This window comes from Cetorhinus maximus, chromosome 22, assembly GCF_964194155.1.
Source record: "Cetorhinus maximus chromosome 22, sCetMax3.hap1.1, whole genome shotgun sequence".
Lineage (NCBI taxonomy): Eukaryota > Metazoa > Chordata > Chondrichthyes > Lamniformes > Cetorhinidae > Cetorhinus > Cetorhinus maximus.
Genome location: NC_135900.1, coordinates 57,199,393 through 57,217,942, shown reverse-complemented (window position 1 = coordinate 57,217,942; position 18,550 = coordinate 57,199,393). Strand labels below are relative to the sequence as shown.

Sequence of the window (18,550 nt, the reverse complement as noted above, 5' to 3'; positions counted from 1 at the left end):
CCTACAGGTTGGTTGATATTGTTAACTGTATTATTTACCTTATTATCTGTCCAATAGTTTGAGAGATAGACAATTCTTTTTTACTTTGGTGAGTGATGGTATGGAAATTCAATTTTAATTAACTCAGATAGAAACCACAACAAACTAGCTATAAAAATGCCAGAAAATACATAAAGAAAAGAAAGCTTTACATCCCCTCAATATTGCTTGTAGCTTGACTGATCCACTGAGGAGCAAAGGGATTCCTACTTACCAGGAGACAAATTGAGAGGTGTAAGCTGTATGTGTTCATGTACTCAATAGACTGCAGCTTTTTAGCTGTATAATACCACTCTTGTTATCCAAAGTGTTCTTTATGTAGTATGTTATTATTGTGCTATAAAGGGAAGAATGGATGTCTCATTGTGTTACAAGGCTGAGCCTTTTGCCCTGTTTCAGATGATGTCACATTACAAGAACAAAACTTGTAGTTTCTACCAATGATTTCAATCTTGAGGTTGTCTTGGAATCATTCCATTTGCATTTGTTATAATAATTCCTAATACAGGTACACAAGTTAAACTCAAATCACCTTAGAGCCAGGCGCGTCCCTCAGGTAGAAATCTAACATAAGACAACTAGTGTGGCTAGGAAATTGGGTGGAACTGGGAAGGACATTCCCACTAGGAGCTGGGCTGTTTACTATGCTCTGCAGAGACCGAGGGATCAAAAGGAGGTTGAACTGGCAAGATGGCATTGCCCATCAAATCTGCTGCTGGTCCTGCCTCCTGGGTACCCAGCATACTGTACTCAAGCAGAATTTGGGCTAACACCACTAACAAATGGTGGAAGTGGAGGCTGCAAGTGTTTTCAGGCCTGGTTCTTGCCTGGAACATCCTGGAAGATCAAATCCAATGCTTTGAAATTGGCCTCTTGCTAAGGGGGATTGATTGAAAGATCACCAGAGGCTACCAGCCCTGTCAGCATTAACCTGTATGTAGCTGCCCAGCACCACATTTTGCTCTGCCTTACTCTAGTTGGGTGAATAAGCTATACCCACACTGGTGAATAATTGTTTTATTCAATTTCCCTGTCTCTGCCGGGCCCTGGAATCTCCTGAAGGGTCAGGGCCTGTCCCACATGGTGGAGCAAGATTGTGCATAACCAGAACTACTGTCTAAAAATGAATGCTTTTCACATGTAAAATTAATCATATTTTGTGCTGCATGTCCATGCCATTTTCATGCCATCAATGCAGGCTTATCATTCAACCATTATTTCTTCTTCAATGTGCATTGTGGAGCTTGCTGGAGGAGTTTTATCTCACTTTCCATCTAATTCTTTTGGCCACTGAGGATGGCACAATGGATATGAGTGCTTTAATTGGCTGATGCCTGATGATTTCCTTGATGATGGATTAATTGTTTAGCAACTCTTTGAACACAGAGGAAGATTCTCAATCTCTATACGTTAGTGTTCAAATCCCACAATGGGCTGAGTTGACTTGACTTGACTGAATGATAAAGTCAGGAGCAAGGTAAAATTGTAATTTGTGTAGTTTCTTATTGGATTCTTTGAGGAGAAATTTTGATCAGTGGGAGTATCCTGCTGGTGTGACACAGGTGTCTAGGGTGGGGTGCATGAAATAGGACGGTAATGTAAAATCTGCAGTTCCTTGGTGGACATGTACACAACAATTATCTTACCTGGTTGATTGCTAGTCCTAATCACTCTAGTACAGAATATCTGAAAACTTAATTCAAACAGGTAATTCAACATTCGTTCAATGTTAATGAATGCTCATGTGAAATTCCATTTTTGTCAGAGGATCGCGTAATGCACTCACCCCACTACATATGTAATTAATATTTAAAGGCTTTTCAGAAAATGACCCCTTAAAGGGGAAGTGATCCATTTTTGATTGCTGCAATTGCAATTCAGAATCTGAGTACTGTATCAAGTGCTGCTCTTTGCTTGCCCTTCTCTGGAAGCAGACAGTTCAATGACTTCAGGGTACAACATCATCATCAGTCATACTCACTCGTTTGACCATGTTGTCAAGTCCAGCTACTTGAAACCGCCCATTTAGACGCTCAGCTTCATTGGGGGATGAAGAGGTGACAGAATTCTGTAATACTTTGCAAGCTAATCTGTAAACTACAATATCTCAAAAGCAAATACTGTAGCTGCTGGAAATCTTAAATTCACAGAAAATGCTGGAAACTTTCAGCAGGTTAGCAGAGAGGAACAGAGTTGACATTTCGGGTCATTCCGGCAAATAACCCAGATAGTGATGTCAGTGAAGCATCTTTACAGCCTAGAAAAGTTATACTCTCATTGTGGAGGCATTCTTTTTTTTTATTCATTCATGGAGTGTGGGCTTTGCTGGCTGGGCCAGCATTTATTGCCCATCCCTAGTTGCCCTTGAGAAGATGCTGGTGAGCTGCCTTCTTGAACCACCACAGTCCATGTGGTGTAGGTACACCCACAGTGCTTGTTAGGAAGGGAGTTCCAGGATTTTGACCCAGCAACAGTGAAGGAATGGCGATATATTTCCAAGTCAGGATGGTGAGTGACTTGAAGGGAAACTTCTAGGTGCTGATGCTCCCATCTATCTGCTGCTCTTGTCCTTCTAGATGGTAGTGTTTGTATTTTTGGAAGGTGCTGTTGAAGGAGCCTTGGTGAATTCCTGCAGTGTATCTTGTAGATGGCACACACTCCTGCTACTGTGCATTGGTGGGTGGGGGGAGTGAATGTTTGTGGATGTGGTGCCAGTCAAGTGGGCTGCTTTGGCCTGGATGGTGTCAAGTTTCTTGAGTGTTGCATGAGCTGCATTCATTCAGGCAAGTGGGGAGTATATTCCATCACATTCCTGACTTTTGCCTTTGTAGATGGTGGACAGGTTTTGGGAAGTCGGGAGGTGGGTTACTCATCGCACTATTCCTAGCTCTTGTAGCAACAGTGTTTATATGGCTAGTCCAGTTCAGTTTCTGGTCAATGGTAACCCCTAGGATGTTCATAATGGGGGATTCCGTGATGGTAATGCCATTTCACATCAAGGGACGATGGTTAGATTCTCTCTTGTGGAGATGGTCATTACCTGGCACTTATGTGGCACGAATGTTACTTGCAACTTGTCAGCCCAAGCCTGGATGCTGTCCAGGTTCTGCTGCATTTGGACATGAACTGCTTCAGTATCTGAGGAGTCACGAATGGTGCTGAACATGGTGCAAACATCTCCACTTCTGACCTTATGATGGAAGGAAAGTCATTGATGAAACAGCTGAAGGTGGTTGAGCTGAGGACACTACTGAGGAACTCCTGGAGCTGAGATGACTGACCTCCAACAACCACAATCATCTTCATTTGTTATGGTTTCATTCCTTTTTTATGATAAGTCTGAGCTGCTTACTTAACTAATATTTGATATGTGTATAATACTGTGGCCTAAAGTACTGTCAATAATATTGTTCCCTGAACTACTACTACCAACATTGTCCATCCTTTGATATGCAGCTACTTTATTCTTCACCATCAGGAGGAAACTGAGAGGGAGAAGGCATTGCTTTCTGTTGACTCAAAGTTCCCCTATTAGTAATCTGGGTATATGCATTTTGTGTTCTTTCTCTCAGTGACGATATATGATGTGTGCCTTCAGGTTCACTGGATCGCTTGCTGGACCTGCCTTCTGAGCACCCAACGTACTGAACTCGGGCTCCAAAGCTCCCCCATTGGCAGAAGTAAGTGCACTGGCCTACTCAACGAGAGTTAGGTGGTCCTGCACTTCCTGTGCTGGATCATGAATTGACCAAGCAATGGGATACACCATATCCCATTGTTGTGATGGCCAGCTGCCTATCTTTGACACGTGTCATTCAAAGAGGGGCAGTGATGGGTGTGATTGGGCAGAGAGGGGATGGGGATGGGGAAAACGTGAATGAGGCTCTCCACAGTGGCAAGTATGGTGGCAGGGTGGGGAATTTAATCAGGTGGGAGGATAGCAGGTGGTGATCATCGCAACTCAAAACCGGACGTCCATTAGGTGTGGTTGGTCAGCAGCAGCAGCAGATTTGTATTCAGCCACAATCTGTAACCTCATGGCCCAGCATATCCCCCACTCTACCATTACCATCAAGCTGGGAAATCAACCCTGGTTCAATGAAGAGCATATGAAGGCATACCTAAAAATGAGGTGTCACCTAGTGAAGCCAGAACACAGCATGCTAAACAGCAGAAGCAGCATGATAGACAGAGCTAAACGATCCCACAACCAATGGATCAGATCTAAGCTCTGCAGTCCTGCCACATCCAGTCGTGAACGGTTAAACAACTCACTGGAGAAGGCGGCTTCACAAACATCCCCATCGCCAATGATGGAGGAGCCCAGCACATTAGCGCAAAAGATAAGGCTGAAGCATTTACAACTATCTTCAGCTAGAAGTGCTGAGTTAATGATCCATCTTGGCCTCCTCCTGAGCTCCCATCATCGCAGATGCCAGTCTTCAGCCAATTCAATTCACTCCGCATGAAATAAAGATACAGCTGAAGGCACTGGATACTGCAAAGGCCCTGACAATATTCTGGCAATATCACTGAAGACTTGTGCTCCAAAACTAGTGGCGCCTTTAGCTAAGCTGTTCCAGTACAGCTGCAACACTGGCATCTACCCAGCTATGTGGAAAATTACCCAGATCTGTCCTGTCAACCAAAAAAAACCAGGTTAAATCCAACCCAGCCGCACAATCCAGCTATTCTCGATCATCAGCAAAGTGATGAAAGGTGTTATCGCCAGTGCTATCAAGTGGCACTTACAATAAGCAGCAATAACCTGCTCATTGACTCTCAGTTTGGGTTCTGTTAGGGCCACTCAGCTCCTGACCTCATTTATAACCTTGATCCAAACATGGGGGAAAAAAAAGCTGAACACCAGAGGTGAGGTGAAAGTGACTGTCCTTGATATCAAGGCAGCATTTAATTGTGTGTGGCATCAAGGAGCCCTAGCAAAACTGGAGTCAGTGGGAATCAGGGAGAAAACTGTCCTGGTTGGAGTCATACCTAGCGCAAAGGAAGATGGTTGTGGTTGTTGGAGGTCAGTCAACTCAGTTCCAGGACATCACTGCAGGAGTTCCTCAGGGTAGTGTCCTAGACCGAATCACTGCTTCATCAATGACCTTCCCTCCATTATAAGATCAGAAGTGGGGATGTTCATGTTCAGCACCATTCGCGACTCCTCAGGTACTGAAGCAGTCCATGTCCAAAAGCAGCAAGACCTGGACAACATTCAGGCTTGGGCTGATAAGTGGTAAGTAACAATCACATGTTACACAAGCGCCAGGCAATGACAATCTCCAACAAGACAGAACCTATCCATCTCCACATGACATTCAATGTCATTACCATCGTTGAATCCCCACTATCAATATCCTAGGGATTACCACTGACCAGAAACTGAACTGGAACAGCCATATAAATACTGTAGCTACAAGAGCAGGTCAGAGGCTGGGAATTCTGCAGTGAGAAACTCACTTCCTGACTCCCCAAAACCTGTCCACCATCCACTAGGTACAAATCAGGAGTGTGATGGAATATTCACAACTTGCCTGGATGAATGCAGCTCCAACAACACAAGAAGCATGACACCATCCAGGACACAGCAGCCTGCTTGATTGGCACCTCATCTATCACCTTAAACATTCACTCTCTCCACCACTGCCGCACAGCGACAGCAGCATGTACCATCTACAAGATACACTGCAGCAACTCACCAAGGCTCCTTCGACGGCACCTTTCAAACCCGCAACCTCTACCACCTAGAAAGTAGATACACGGGACCTCCACCTGGAAGTTCCCCTCCAAGCCACACACCGTCCTGACGAACTATATCACTGTTCCTTCACTGCCACTGGGTCAAAATCCTATAACTACCTCCGTAACAGCACTGCAGATGTACCTGCACCACTTGGGCTGCAACAGTTCACAAAGGTGGCTCACCACCACCTTCTCTAGGGCAATGTCCTTTTCGGGAAGGAAATCTGCCATCCTTACCTGGTCTGGCCTACATTTGACTCCAGGCCAACAGCAATGTGGCTGACTCTTAAATGCCCTCTGAAATGGCCTAGCAAGCCACTTAGTTCTCAAGGGCAATTAGGGATGGGCAATAAATGCTGGCTTAGCCAGCGACACCCACACCGTGAAAGTATAAAAAAACTGCCTATCCACAGGGAATGGATGTAAGTCTGCATATATGCAAACATATTTCTTTGCCTTCGGCCATTTACCTTGAAGTGATCATCTTCCCTTTGAGTGGCTTCCACTGCTGTATATGTAACTGCAGCAACACATCCTACTCCTGATCACAATTCAGTGAACACTGCTGGACAATGTTTGCAAATCTGTTAAGGGCAGAATTGTGCTTGGCCATAAGGTTCTCCTTAGTTTGTTAACTGGCCAGCACTCTCTGCCTAAGCTTTCACCTGAATAGTGGCCACTTGGCGTGACTGGAGAGGTATTGTGAAACTTTACCCAACTGTGTGTTGGTCAAAGCTGGGGAACAAAGAATGTTAATACTTTGCATATTCATGTCAATTGTATATTCAAAAGGAAAGCATTTCCAGTAACTAGAGCAAGTTGTAATATAATGAGTATGAAAAGTAAGAACAAAACAATACCTTTCACTCACTTTAAAATAGTAAAACGTCCCAAGGCATTTCACAGGAGCATTATCAGCCACACAAGGAGATAGTAGGACATGTGGTTTATCATGGAAATGGCACTCTGTTTGGTGTGAGCATTCCAAATAAATAATGGGCTTAATTTTCATCCCAAGGCAGAGGCTGGTTTGGAGGCGGATGTGCCAGCAGTTTTGCATTACTGTCCAGCAAGGCTGTCTGTCAGCGGGCACCTACCCCTGGCCTATTTTCAGGGTGGCAGCTTCTGAGGGGTGACAGTGTCAGGTAGCTGATTAGGAAGATTGAAGTGCTATCAAGGGCACTCTTCACACGCCATCTGGATTTTCCCATGGTGGACAGGCCCGCCGATGTGGCTGGAGTCTGTCGATGGAATGGTGATGGCCTCTAGTAGCAGGGTGGGGTGCTGGGGAGGCCAGAGGCACATCCTGCAAAGCAGCCCAGCATGTACCCGCTGGGCTGCGACTGGTAACAGCTGCAGACACAGGTCATCCTGTGCAGGAGTTTCCCCTCTGCCTGACCCCCACCCCCATGCTCCCACAATGATGCCTAGCAGCTGTGGCCACAGTATATATTCTGTGCCATTTACAAGTCCTCTAAAGATGCAGCCATCTTGAGGCACCCTCTTGTTCTCTGACCTACATCAACAACACCCCCTTCTCCCAGCTGTAGAGCACCTCCTGCTGTCTTAAATTAGACGGGCTCCAGGAGGAAGCCAAATAACTGCTTCATCAAAAATCTCCTCCAGGTCCTCCTGCAGACCACTTCAGGGTTCTTGACCTGGAATTCAGCCGTGGATCAGGACCCTGGAACTATATTTCAGCTCAGTGTTGCACAAGTCTTTTACAACAGGTGGATTGTGGATTTCTGAAGGGCAAGCTGTGAGAACATGCTGCTATTTTGAATCTTCAAAATTAAGAATAAGCAGTTTGTCCAATCTGCAGGTTTTCTCCTGGATGCCTGTTAGTCATGTGACTTCCAGAATCTGACAGTGCCCTCATTAACTGCCATTGCTTTAACCTAACCACCTGAGTCCCAACTATCACTATTTAAGATCAGTGATTGATAGAACAGCATCAAAAACCTTCATTTGAGATTGGCAGCAGAGCCACTGTTATATGTAGTACAACAAATCTAAATCATACTTTCATACAAATCCGCCAATATCTTGATAGTAAATCTTTGCCATGAGCATTTCCGTCCCCATTCTTTAAAACCTTAAGCTTTCTTTGTTTGTGTATGAGCTACATGCACGAACAAGTACTTGAAGCACAATAATTAACTGAGTATTGCATTTTTCTCGCAGTTTTTCAAAAAAGAAATTTGGATTTCATTGCTTGATTAGCTCAGTTCTTTTTGGTTGAGGTTGCAGTTATTTTTCTTCTTGGTGATGGATGCAGTTAACCATAAGGGCATAGACAACTCTTTTTTTAAAATAAAAATTTCAAATTGTTCCTTTGGTGCATTTGCGCTCATCAAAATGATAATGGAACATCTTGACACCCGATCAGCATCATGCACTCCTGGTTCAGGTACAGCATTAGCCAGATGCAAACTAAACCCTTCTAATTCCAAACTCAGCATGAATTTTTCCACTACCTGCACTCATCACCTTTGCAAGATGATTAATTTAGTGCCAATTTGTTTCAGATTATAGGAATTTTGTGCTGAGGACTTCACACCCTAGAATGAGAGAGGCAGTTACTAAGGGCTATTTCATTCGCAGCTCCTCAAGCCAGGAGATAGATCGGAAATCATCTTCACACCAGTTGGGCAAGATTCAAACACAAGTCATATAATTATAGAATCACTTAAATTACAATGCTGGAGGCAATTCAGACAATCTTGCTTTTACTAGTGTAAGCTCTTCAAATGGGACTATCTACTTCAGTCGCATATCCCTGCCTTTTCCATATGTTTGTTTATGTCTTTTCTTTCATTTCCAGTTCCATTTTAAATGACATATTTGTCTCAAGTAGCCACTTGTGCAGTATTCCCCATTCTAATCATCTACTGTGTGAATAAATATCCTCTAAATTTAACCTTCATTATACTTGTTATAATTCTGAGCCTTGGCTTAGTCATAATCAGATCATGGATTCAAGTCCCACTCCAGAGACTTAAGCATATAATAATCCAGAGGGACACTTCAGTGCAATATTGAAGGAGTGCTGCACTGTTAGAGATACCACCTTTTGGATGAGATATTAAACAACTGCCCCTCTGCCCACTTGAGTGGGCATAAAAGAACCCATGGCACTATTTCAAAGAGCAGCGAGGTAGTGCTAGTCAATCTTTCTCGAGCAATATCCCTAAAGCAGGCTATCTGGTCATTTATCTTATTGCTTTTGGTGAGGCCTTTCTATGTGCCAGTTGGCTGTTGTTTTCCCCTGAATAGAACAATGACCACACTTCAAAAGTACTTCATCAGCTGTGAACCTTTCGTGAACTTTAGGATGTTCTGACACAGTGAAAAGCATTTTGTAACCACAAGTTTCTTTTCTTTCTGTGCCTCCTTGTTACTGACCTAGTGAAATTGTTTTTGACTATTTCCACTCTCAAAGCCTTTTAAAATTTGGATATTAGATTCCCTCTTAACCTTCTCTGTTCCAGTGAAATTCTTTCAAGTCTTTCTTCATAACTATAACCTTCATTCCCTTGAATGTTGCTAGTATATTTTCCAGGGTTATAACAGCCGCCTTTAAATTCTTTGCTCAGGAATACATGCTGAACTCCAATGATAGCCTGCCAGTACTTTTTACAAATTCAATATCACTTTCTTGCTTTTTTATTCTGTACTCTTGTATATAAACCCCTGAATCCAATTTGATTTTCTATGGCATTTTTTTTACCATCCACCTAGTAAAGATCTTTTATAAAGATGTTGTTCTGTTCCTCTGCTCTATAAAGAATCTTGACTTTCAGTTTTACTTCCTTTCACAGTTTTTATCCCAAATGTACTTATTCACATTTCCTTACATTGCATGTGCCCACTATGCTAACCTGTCAATATCCTACAATCAATTGCACACTCCTCCATTTTGCCATGATGCCTAGTTTGGCATTATTGACAAACTTTAATAAAATTCTCTTATACTTTTATTCAAATCATTTGCATAAATGGACAATGTAAGGTGTCAGCAAAGACCTGTGAGGCATACTACTACCCTGATTCTATCAATCTAAGAATATCTATTTACCCTCTCCACTTTCAGTTACCTAGTTATCTCTCTATACATGTAGATATAATCCATTTAATACTATGCATCCTAATTTTTGTAACAAACTTCTAATATTGCACCTTTTCAAACACCTTTTTAGTCAAGTTGATTTGCATACATTACAGCAGTGATTACACTTCAAAAGCATTTCATTGGATGTGAAGCTTCGAGATGTCCTGAAGCAATGAAAGGTCCGATATGAATACAAAAATTGTTCCTTTTCCATAATGATCAAAATACTTTGGGCAGTCCGTGCTTGAATTTTTCTAAGTGCTGTTGGTAGGCAAGGATCGCTGCTCTATTTAGGCAGGCACAGAAAAGCTTCAATCCAAACTGCTTAAATTAATTCTGCAACAACATACCAGAGTCAATTTTTATAAGCAATGTCTCTGATATTATTAAACAAATCTATTTATCATTTCACATTCTATCCAAATAAATTTTAAGTAAGATCAACAGTTGGCTTCCATAAAATAGAAAGTTAACTGAAGAATGGCGTGTTGTCCAAGGGTGACTTTCTTCCAGATGATTGGATACACCAGACTCATGTTGGTTGACTGCTGCACTATTATGGAGCAGAGACTCAAGTTCTTTCCTGGAATCTTGATATGACAAGATGGTCCTCTGGAAAGACAGCAAATAGCAATAGGAAACTGATGCAGAAGGAATAGGGGAAATTTGAAGCTCTGAAAGCCTTCTCTACTTGAATTCACAGATGAAAAGTGTCACTTAGAGGCCTGCATACATGCCAACTAGCTGCATTTTGAATGGGCAGTCAGTTTATGGCCTGACACTTTGGTCAATATCAAATGAGCAAGGAGCTAGGCCCCAGCCACCCTCAGGTTCTTGAACCACCTTGTAAATCACTGTGGCTCACTTATTAATTTACATCCATGCATACTAATGTATTTCAGCATTCTTGCAGTCAATGGAATAGGTGGAGTTTTGGCTTGTGTTGGAGAGCATAATAACCCCAACCAAGAAGCCCCTGATGCATTTCAAAATAATATGAGTGATATAGCTTCCAGTTTGAACTGGAAGAAAGCCTAAGGATAAATAAGTGAATCAAGAACTTATGCTCATGTGTCAATGAAGAAATAGCCACTCAACAGTTGGTAGCCATTCGAAGGTCCAATACACTATATTTTTTTATTTGTTCATGGTATTTATTGCCCATCCCTAATTACCCTTGAAGGTGGTGGTGGGACTTATTGCAGTTTTAAGGTGCCTGTCTTTCATCAGCAGTAAAAGCTTAAAATTTGCATACAAATGATATTTAGTTGCTATCTAGAGGCATTGGAAGGTAATAAAAATGATGTGAAGAATTGAGTTGCTTGAAATAACTTAATCTAATTACATGGCACAATCCTTAATGTGTTGTCACTTACAGTACACATTGCTTCTGCTCACTGCAGATATTATGCAAGGAATATTTTTTTCAAAATTATGCTTTTTTTGATTTTTTTCTTTTAGAATTTACGTGCAGGATGTGTTAACATGTTGGGATTTTCGCAGTGTGAGCTGTTCCTGAAGCTGCAGTTACCATGGGAATTTTTCTCAATATAATTAACTTGGTCTCCCAATATGCAGCTTGCAACAAAAAAATCTTCTGTGAAATGCATGTTTTACACAAATAATTTCACTTATTTGGATTTGTAATTGTCTAATCTAAATTGTCATCAGTGTCTGAGGGCAGGAGTTGTCATGGTTAGACAGCATTGAACTGGTAGCATCTAGAATTTCATGACTATTTTTATCATTTAACACACATTCCAGATATATACAAGACAAAGAAGTGAACATACATACGAACATACAAATTAAGAACAGGAGTAGGCCACTCGGCCCCTCGAGCCTGCTCCACCATTCAATTAGGTTATGGCTAATCTGAATGTAACCTCAACCCCACATTCCTGCCTACCCCTTATAACCTTTCACCACCTTGGTAATAAAAAATCTATCTAGCTCTGCCTTAAAAATGTTCAGAGACTCTGCATCCACAACCTTTTGAGGGAGAGTTCCAAAAACTCGCTACCCTCAGAGAAAAAAAGTTCTCCTCGTCTCATCACTCTTAAATGAGCAACCCCTTATTTAAACAGTGACCGCTAGTTCTAGATTCTCCCACAAGAGGAAACATCCTCTACACATCCACCCTGTCAAGACCCTTCAAGATCTTTAAAGGTTTCAATTAAGTCACCTCTTATTCTTCTAAGTTCCATTGGATACAAGCCTAACCTGTCCAGCCTTTCCTCATAAGACAACCCGCCTATTCTTGGTATTAGTTTAGTGAACCTTTTCTGAACTGCTAACGCATTTATATCTTTCTTTAAATAAGGAGACCAATACTGTACATAGTAATCCAGATGTGGTCTCAGCAATGCCATATACAACTGAAGTATAACCTCCCTACTTTTATAATCAATTCCCTCACAATAATTGATAACATTCTATTAGCTTTCCTAATTACTTATTGCACCTGCATACTTTTTGTGATTCATGCCCTAGGACACCCAGATCCCTCTGAATCTCAGAGCTCTGCAATCTCTGACCAGTTACATAATAAGCTTCTTTTTTATTCTTCCTGCCAAAATGAACAATTTCACATTTGCCCACATTATACCCCATTTGCCAGATCTTTGCCCACTCATTTAACCTATCTATGTCACTTTGCAGCCTCCTTACGTCCTCTTCACAGTTTACTTTCCTATCTATCTTTATGTCATTAGCAAATTTAGCAACCAATCCTTTGGTCCCTTTATCCAAGTCATTTATATAAATTGTAAAAAGTTGAGGCTCCAGCACTGATCCCTGTGACATACCACTTATCACATCCTGCCAACCAGAAAAAGACCCATTTATGCCAACTCTGTTTCCTGGTAGCCAGCCAATCTTCTATCCATGCCAATATGTTAGCCCCTGCACCATGAGCTTTTATTTTCTGCAATAACCTTTGATGTGGCACTTTATCAAATGCCTTCTGGAAATCTAAGTACAGTACATCCACTGGTTCCCCTTTATCCACAGCACATGTTACTTCCTCAAAGAGCTTCAATAAGTTGGTTAAGCATGATTTCCCTTTTACAAAACCAGGTTGACGCTGCCTGATTGTCTTACTATTTCTAAGTGCCCTGCTATAACGACTTTAATAATGGCTTTTAACATTTTCCCTATGACAGATGTTAGGATAACAGGCCCGTAGTTCTTGTCTTCATCAACCCACCCACCGCCCCCCCTCCAACCTCTTTTTGAATAAAGGAGTTAGATTTGCTGTTTTCCAATCTAATGGAACCTTCCCCTGAACCTCGGAAATTTTGGAAAATTTAAACCATTGCATCAACTATCTCACTAGGCACTTTTTTCAAGACCTTAGGGTGAAGTCAGCCCGTAGCCCCAACAATTTGCTTAAATCTGGCGATTTGTAATTTTCCCGAGTTCCTCTCTCCCTTCCATTTCCTGATTTACAGCTATTTCCAGGATGTCACTTGAGTCCTCTATAGTGAAGATCGAAGCAAAATACCTGTTTAATTCATTTACCAACTCCCTACTTTCCATTATCAATTCCCCAGACACACACTATAGGACCAACGCTCACTTTGTTAACCCTTTTCTTATTTAAATATTTATAGAAACTCTTACTATTCGTCTTTATATTACTAGCTAGCTTTATCGCATTCTCTAACTTTTCCATCCTTATTAATCTTTTTGTCATTCTTTGTTCTTCATATTCTTTCTGATTTTCTGATCTGCCACCCATCTTTGCGTAATTATATGCTTTTTCTTTAGGTTTGATACTGTCTTTAACTTTTTTAGTTAACCAGGGATGGTGGGCCCTCTCCTTGGAATTTTTCTATCTCATTGGAATGTATCTATTCTGTGTATTCTGCAATATCCCTTTAAATGTCTGCCACTAACCTCTATTGACCTATCCCTTAACCTCATTTGCCAGTTAGCTAACTTTACTTTCATGCCCTCATAATTGCCCTTGTTTAAGTTTAAAATACTAGTTTGGATGATCTCGTTTCTCCCTCAAAATGAATGTAAAATTTGATCATATTATGATTGCTGGTGCCTAGGAGTGCCTTCACTATGAGGTTATCAATTAATCCTATCTCATTGCTCAGTACCAGGTCTAGTATAGCCTGCCCTCTGGTTGGCTCCAGAACTATCCTGAAAACATTCTATGAACTCATCTACCCTACCTAAGCCCATCTGATTTTTCCATTCTATATCTAGATTAAAATCCCCATGATTATTGCTATACCTTTCTGGCAAGCTCCTATTATCTCTTCTTGTACACTCTGTCCTACCATGTACTTACAGTTAAGGGGCCTGTACACCACTCCCGCAAGTGACTTCTCTTTATCATTTCTAATCTCAAGCCAAACCACTTCTAAATCCTGGTTTCCTGAACTTGGGTCATCCCTCTCTAATGTGCTAATACCATCATTAGTTAACAGACCTACCCCTCCACCTTTTCCTAACTTCCTGTCCTCCTTAAATGTCATGCACCCTTCAGGTCCCAATCTTTGTCATCCTGTAGCCATGTCTCTGTAATGGCTATCAAATCGTACTTATTTATTTCTATTTGCGCTACCAGCTCATCTGTTCTATTTCAAATGCTATGTGCGTTTAGATACAGAGCTGTTAAACTTTGCCGTTTTATTATTTTTGTAGCATTGAGCCTTATCTACTCATTTATTCTTAGAATTGTGCTTTCTGTCCCTTCCTGTCACAGCCTGTTTATCATTTCCTATATCAGTACCTTTCTTTCTTGTCTGGTCTCTACTCCTTGGTTTACTACATCTTCCCAAATATGATCCACCTGCACTATTTAGTTCAAAACCTTCTCTACTTCCCTAGTTGTGTGGCTCGCGAAGACACCAGCCCCAGTACAGTTCAGGTGTAGACCGTCTAAACGGTACAGATCCACTTTCCCCAATGTTGGTGCCAGTGCCCCACGAACCGGAACCCACTTCTCCCACACCAGTCTTTGAGCCACGCATTTGTTTCTCTAATCTTATTTGTCCAATGCTAATTTGCATGTGATCTTGTCCTATTGTTTAATTCTAATCTCCTCTGGTGCTTGGCCTCAGTAAAGTTTTGTCTTTAACTCATTGCATCTAAAATTCACATTATATCTGCTACATTCTGTCAGTAAAATCCACTGGCCAATATACCGTTCCAACATGCTGAATAGATTCCTAGAAAATGCACTAAGTAAACTGTCAGAAACATTTCCTGTGGGAGGATATCCTAATATTTCTCTCCACCATTCCACTACCCTTGAAAATAAATATCACACATTCGGCTTTCATAATATTCCTTTAGAAATTTCTACATTCATTACTGCAACAAGCATGCTTTTTTTCCCTACATCTCCACTTCTGCTTCTACAATTTGCAATGATACATAGGAACATAAGACTTAGGATCAGGGGTAGGCCATTCAGCCCTTCAAGCCTGCTCCACCATTCAATTAAGATCATGGCTGACCTGGTTGTGGTCTCAGCTTCACTTTCCCGTCTGCACCCCATAATGCTTGACTCCTTTGTTTAACAAAAATCTATCTAAGTCAGCCTTGAACAAATTTAAAGTCCCAGCCTCCACTACCTACTGAGAAAGAGAATTCCAGACTCTAATAACCCTCTGAGAGAAATTTCTCCTCATCTCTGTTTTAAAAGGGAGACCTCTTATTCTTAAGCTTTATGTCCAGAGTTCTAGTTTCCCCCACAAGAGGAAACATCCTCCCGGTATGCAACCTATCAATTCCCCAAAGATCTTATGTTTCAATAAGGTCACCTCTCATTCTTCTAAATTCCAAAATGGGCCTAACCTGTTCAACCTTTCTTCATAAGACAAGCCCTTCATCCCAGGAATGAGTTGAATGAACCTTCTCTGAACTGGTTCTAAAATAATTATGCCTTTTTTTCAAATAAGGAGACCAAAGCTGCACACAGTACTCCAGATGTGGCCCCACGAAGGCCTTGTAAAGCTGCAGTAAAATTCCCCACTTTTATATTCCATTCCTTTTCCAATAAATGCCAACATTCTATTTGCCTTCTTAATCACTTGCTATACCTGTATACTAACTTCGCGATTTATATACCAGGTCATCTAGAGCCCTCCATACCACCAAGTTTTGCAATCTCTCTTCATTTAAATAGTACACTACTTTTCTATTCTTCTTGTCAAAATGGACAAGTTCACATTTACCCATGTTATACTTCATCTTCCAAAATTTTGCCCACTCACTAAACCTGTCTATATCCCTTTGCAGACTCTCTACCTTCTCTTGACAACTTATTTTCCTCCCTATCTTGATGTCATCGGCAAATTTATCTACCATACATTCAGTCTCTTCATCCAAGTCATTGATAAAGATTGTAAATAGTTGAAGACCCAGCACTGATCCCTGTGGCTGTTCACCAGTTACAACTTGCTAATCTGTAAAAGACCCATTTATCCTTACTCTTGCTTCCTGTTAGCTAACCATTCCTTTATGCATGCTAATATGTTACCACCTACATCATATGCTCTTATCTTGTGTAGTAACCTTTGATGTGGCACCTTATCAAATGCCTTTTTGAAATCCAAGTACGCCACATCTACCAGTTCACCTTTATTGTGGATTTAACATTGTGAATGTTAAACTAACAAATTATTTAAACACCATTTCTCTTTCTCAAAGCCATGTTGGTTCTGCCTGATCATATCATGATTTTCTAAGTACCCTGCTATAACCTCTTTAATAATGGATTCTATCACTTTCCCCAGGACAGATGTTGGGGTAACTGGCTGATAGTTTCCTACATTCTGTCCCCCTCCTTTCTTAAATAAAGGTGTTACATTAGCTATTTTCCAATCCACTGGGACCCTTACTGAATCTAAGGAATTTTGGAAGATTTTAACCAATGCATCTGCTATCTGTGCCGGCACTTCTTTTAAGACCGGAGCATGCAGGCCATCCACTTCTGGGGACTTATCAGCCTTTAGGCCTAATAGTTCTCCTAGTACCCTTTCCCTAGTGATGGTGATTGTTTTAAGTTCATCCCTCCCCATCACCTCTTGATTTTCAATTATCATTGGGAAGTTCTCTAAGCCTTCTGCTGTGAAGACAGACACAAAATACCTGTTCAATGCCTCCACCATTTCTTTATCAATTCCCCAGACTCCCTCTCTAGAGGACTAGCTTTAATTGCTCTTTTCCTATTCAACTACTTGTAGAAACTCTTACTATCTGTTTTCATGTTACTCGCTAGCTTTCTCTCATACTCAGCTTTCTGCCTCCTTATTATATTTATAGCCATTCTTTGCTGGCTCTTAAAGTCTGTCCAATCCTCTGAACTACCACTAATCTTTCCAGATTTGTACAGTGTTTCTTTCAGTTTAATACTATCCTTGACTTCTTTATTTAGCCACGGATGATGCATTCTTCTCAAAGAGCCTTTCTTACTTACAGGGATAAATCTTTGCGGAGAGTTATTAAATGTCTCCTTAAAAGTCCACCACTGCAACTCTACTGTCCTACCTTTTTAACCTAGTTTCCCAGTTCACCCTAGCCAGCTCTGCCTTCATAACTCCATAATTACCTTTATTTAGGTTTGAAACACTAGCCATGGACCCACACTTCTCACTTTCAAACTGAACATGAAATTCTATCATGTTGTGATCACTGTCATCTAGCAGCTCCTTTACCATGAGGTTATTGATTAACCCTGTCTCATTGCACATTACCAGGCCTAGGAGCCTGCTCCCTGTTTGGCTCAAGAACATGCTCTAAGAAACTATCCTGAAAACACTCTATGAATTAACTTACCAGGCTACCTTTACCAATTTAATTCTCCCAAGCTACATGTAGATTAAAGTCACCCATGATTATTGCAGTACCTTTCTTTGATGCCTCATTTATTACTTCCTCTATGATCTGCCCTATACAACAGATAAGCTATAACAAAGTCCATCTCCCACCTCACTTTCAGTGGAGCTACTCATTTCCATATGTTATAGGCATGTGTTTAGGGGCCTTTCGAAGGTATTGGTCAGCTTTATCTCATGTTCTAGGTTGGCATCTGTGAAGATGAACATTCCAAATCTCTCTCTAGCTAAAGTTAAGGAGAAAATGAGTGACAGGCCTGAAGAGCTATCAATAAACTAGGAGCTGTCAGTAAATAATCACCCTTTCTTCATTATAATCATCAATTTATGATGTGGAGAAGTGCAGCTTAGGGCAGAATAATCATATGGGAACAGCATGTTTTATATTCCATTCCACTTCTTAGAAAATAGCACCATGACAATGCTTAATCTCTCAGTCAGTTTCTTTGACCTTCAGTGGAAGGTTAATCAGTTAGTTCGCAAGCTAAATCTGTTGCTGTGAAAAGGCTGCAGAGTCCAGCCCACCTAACAGTAAACAGCCTGAGATACAGAAGCTGCACCTGTGGGATTAGGTTTAACAGCAGGAAGTGAGAGGTTTTGCAGTATATAATTAAGTTGGGAATTTTTTGTTCTTTTGGCCCATGTGTTCATCTGGTCAGGTTAACTAGTGATTAACCTTCACTAAAGCTACTGAAGTCTACACCCTGAATTAGACGCGTACAACCCTTTCTACCTGTGAAAAGCCATTCTTTTAGAAAACAAGGCTGCTTAAGAAAAGTAAGACAAAACA

At 41.2% G+C, this 18,550-nt stretch overlaps 1 protein-coding gene across 3 annotated transcripts in view; it reads left to right on the top strand.

The window, feature by feature from the left end:
• Nucleotides 1–18,550, top strand: part of cadps2 (Ca++-dependent secretion activator 2) — a 782,646-nt gene that overhangs the window by 693,165 nt on the left and 70,931 nt on the right. The window lies entirely within an intron of this gene.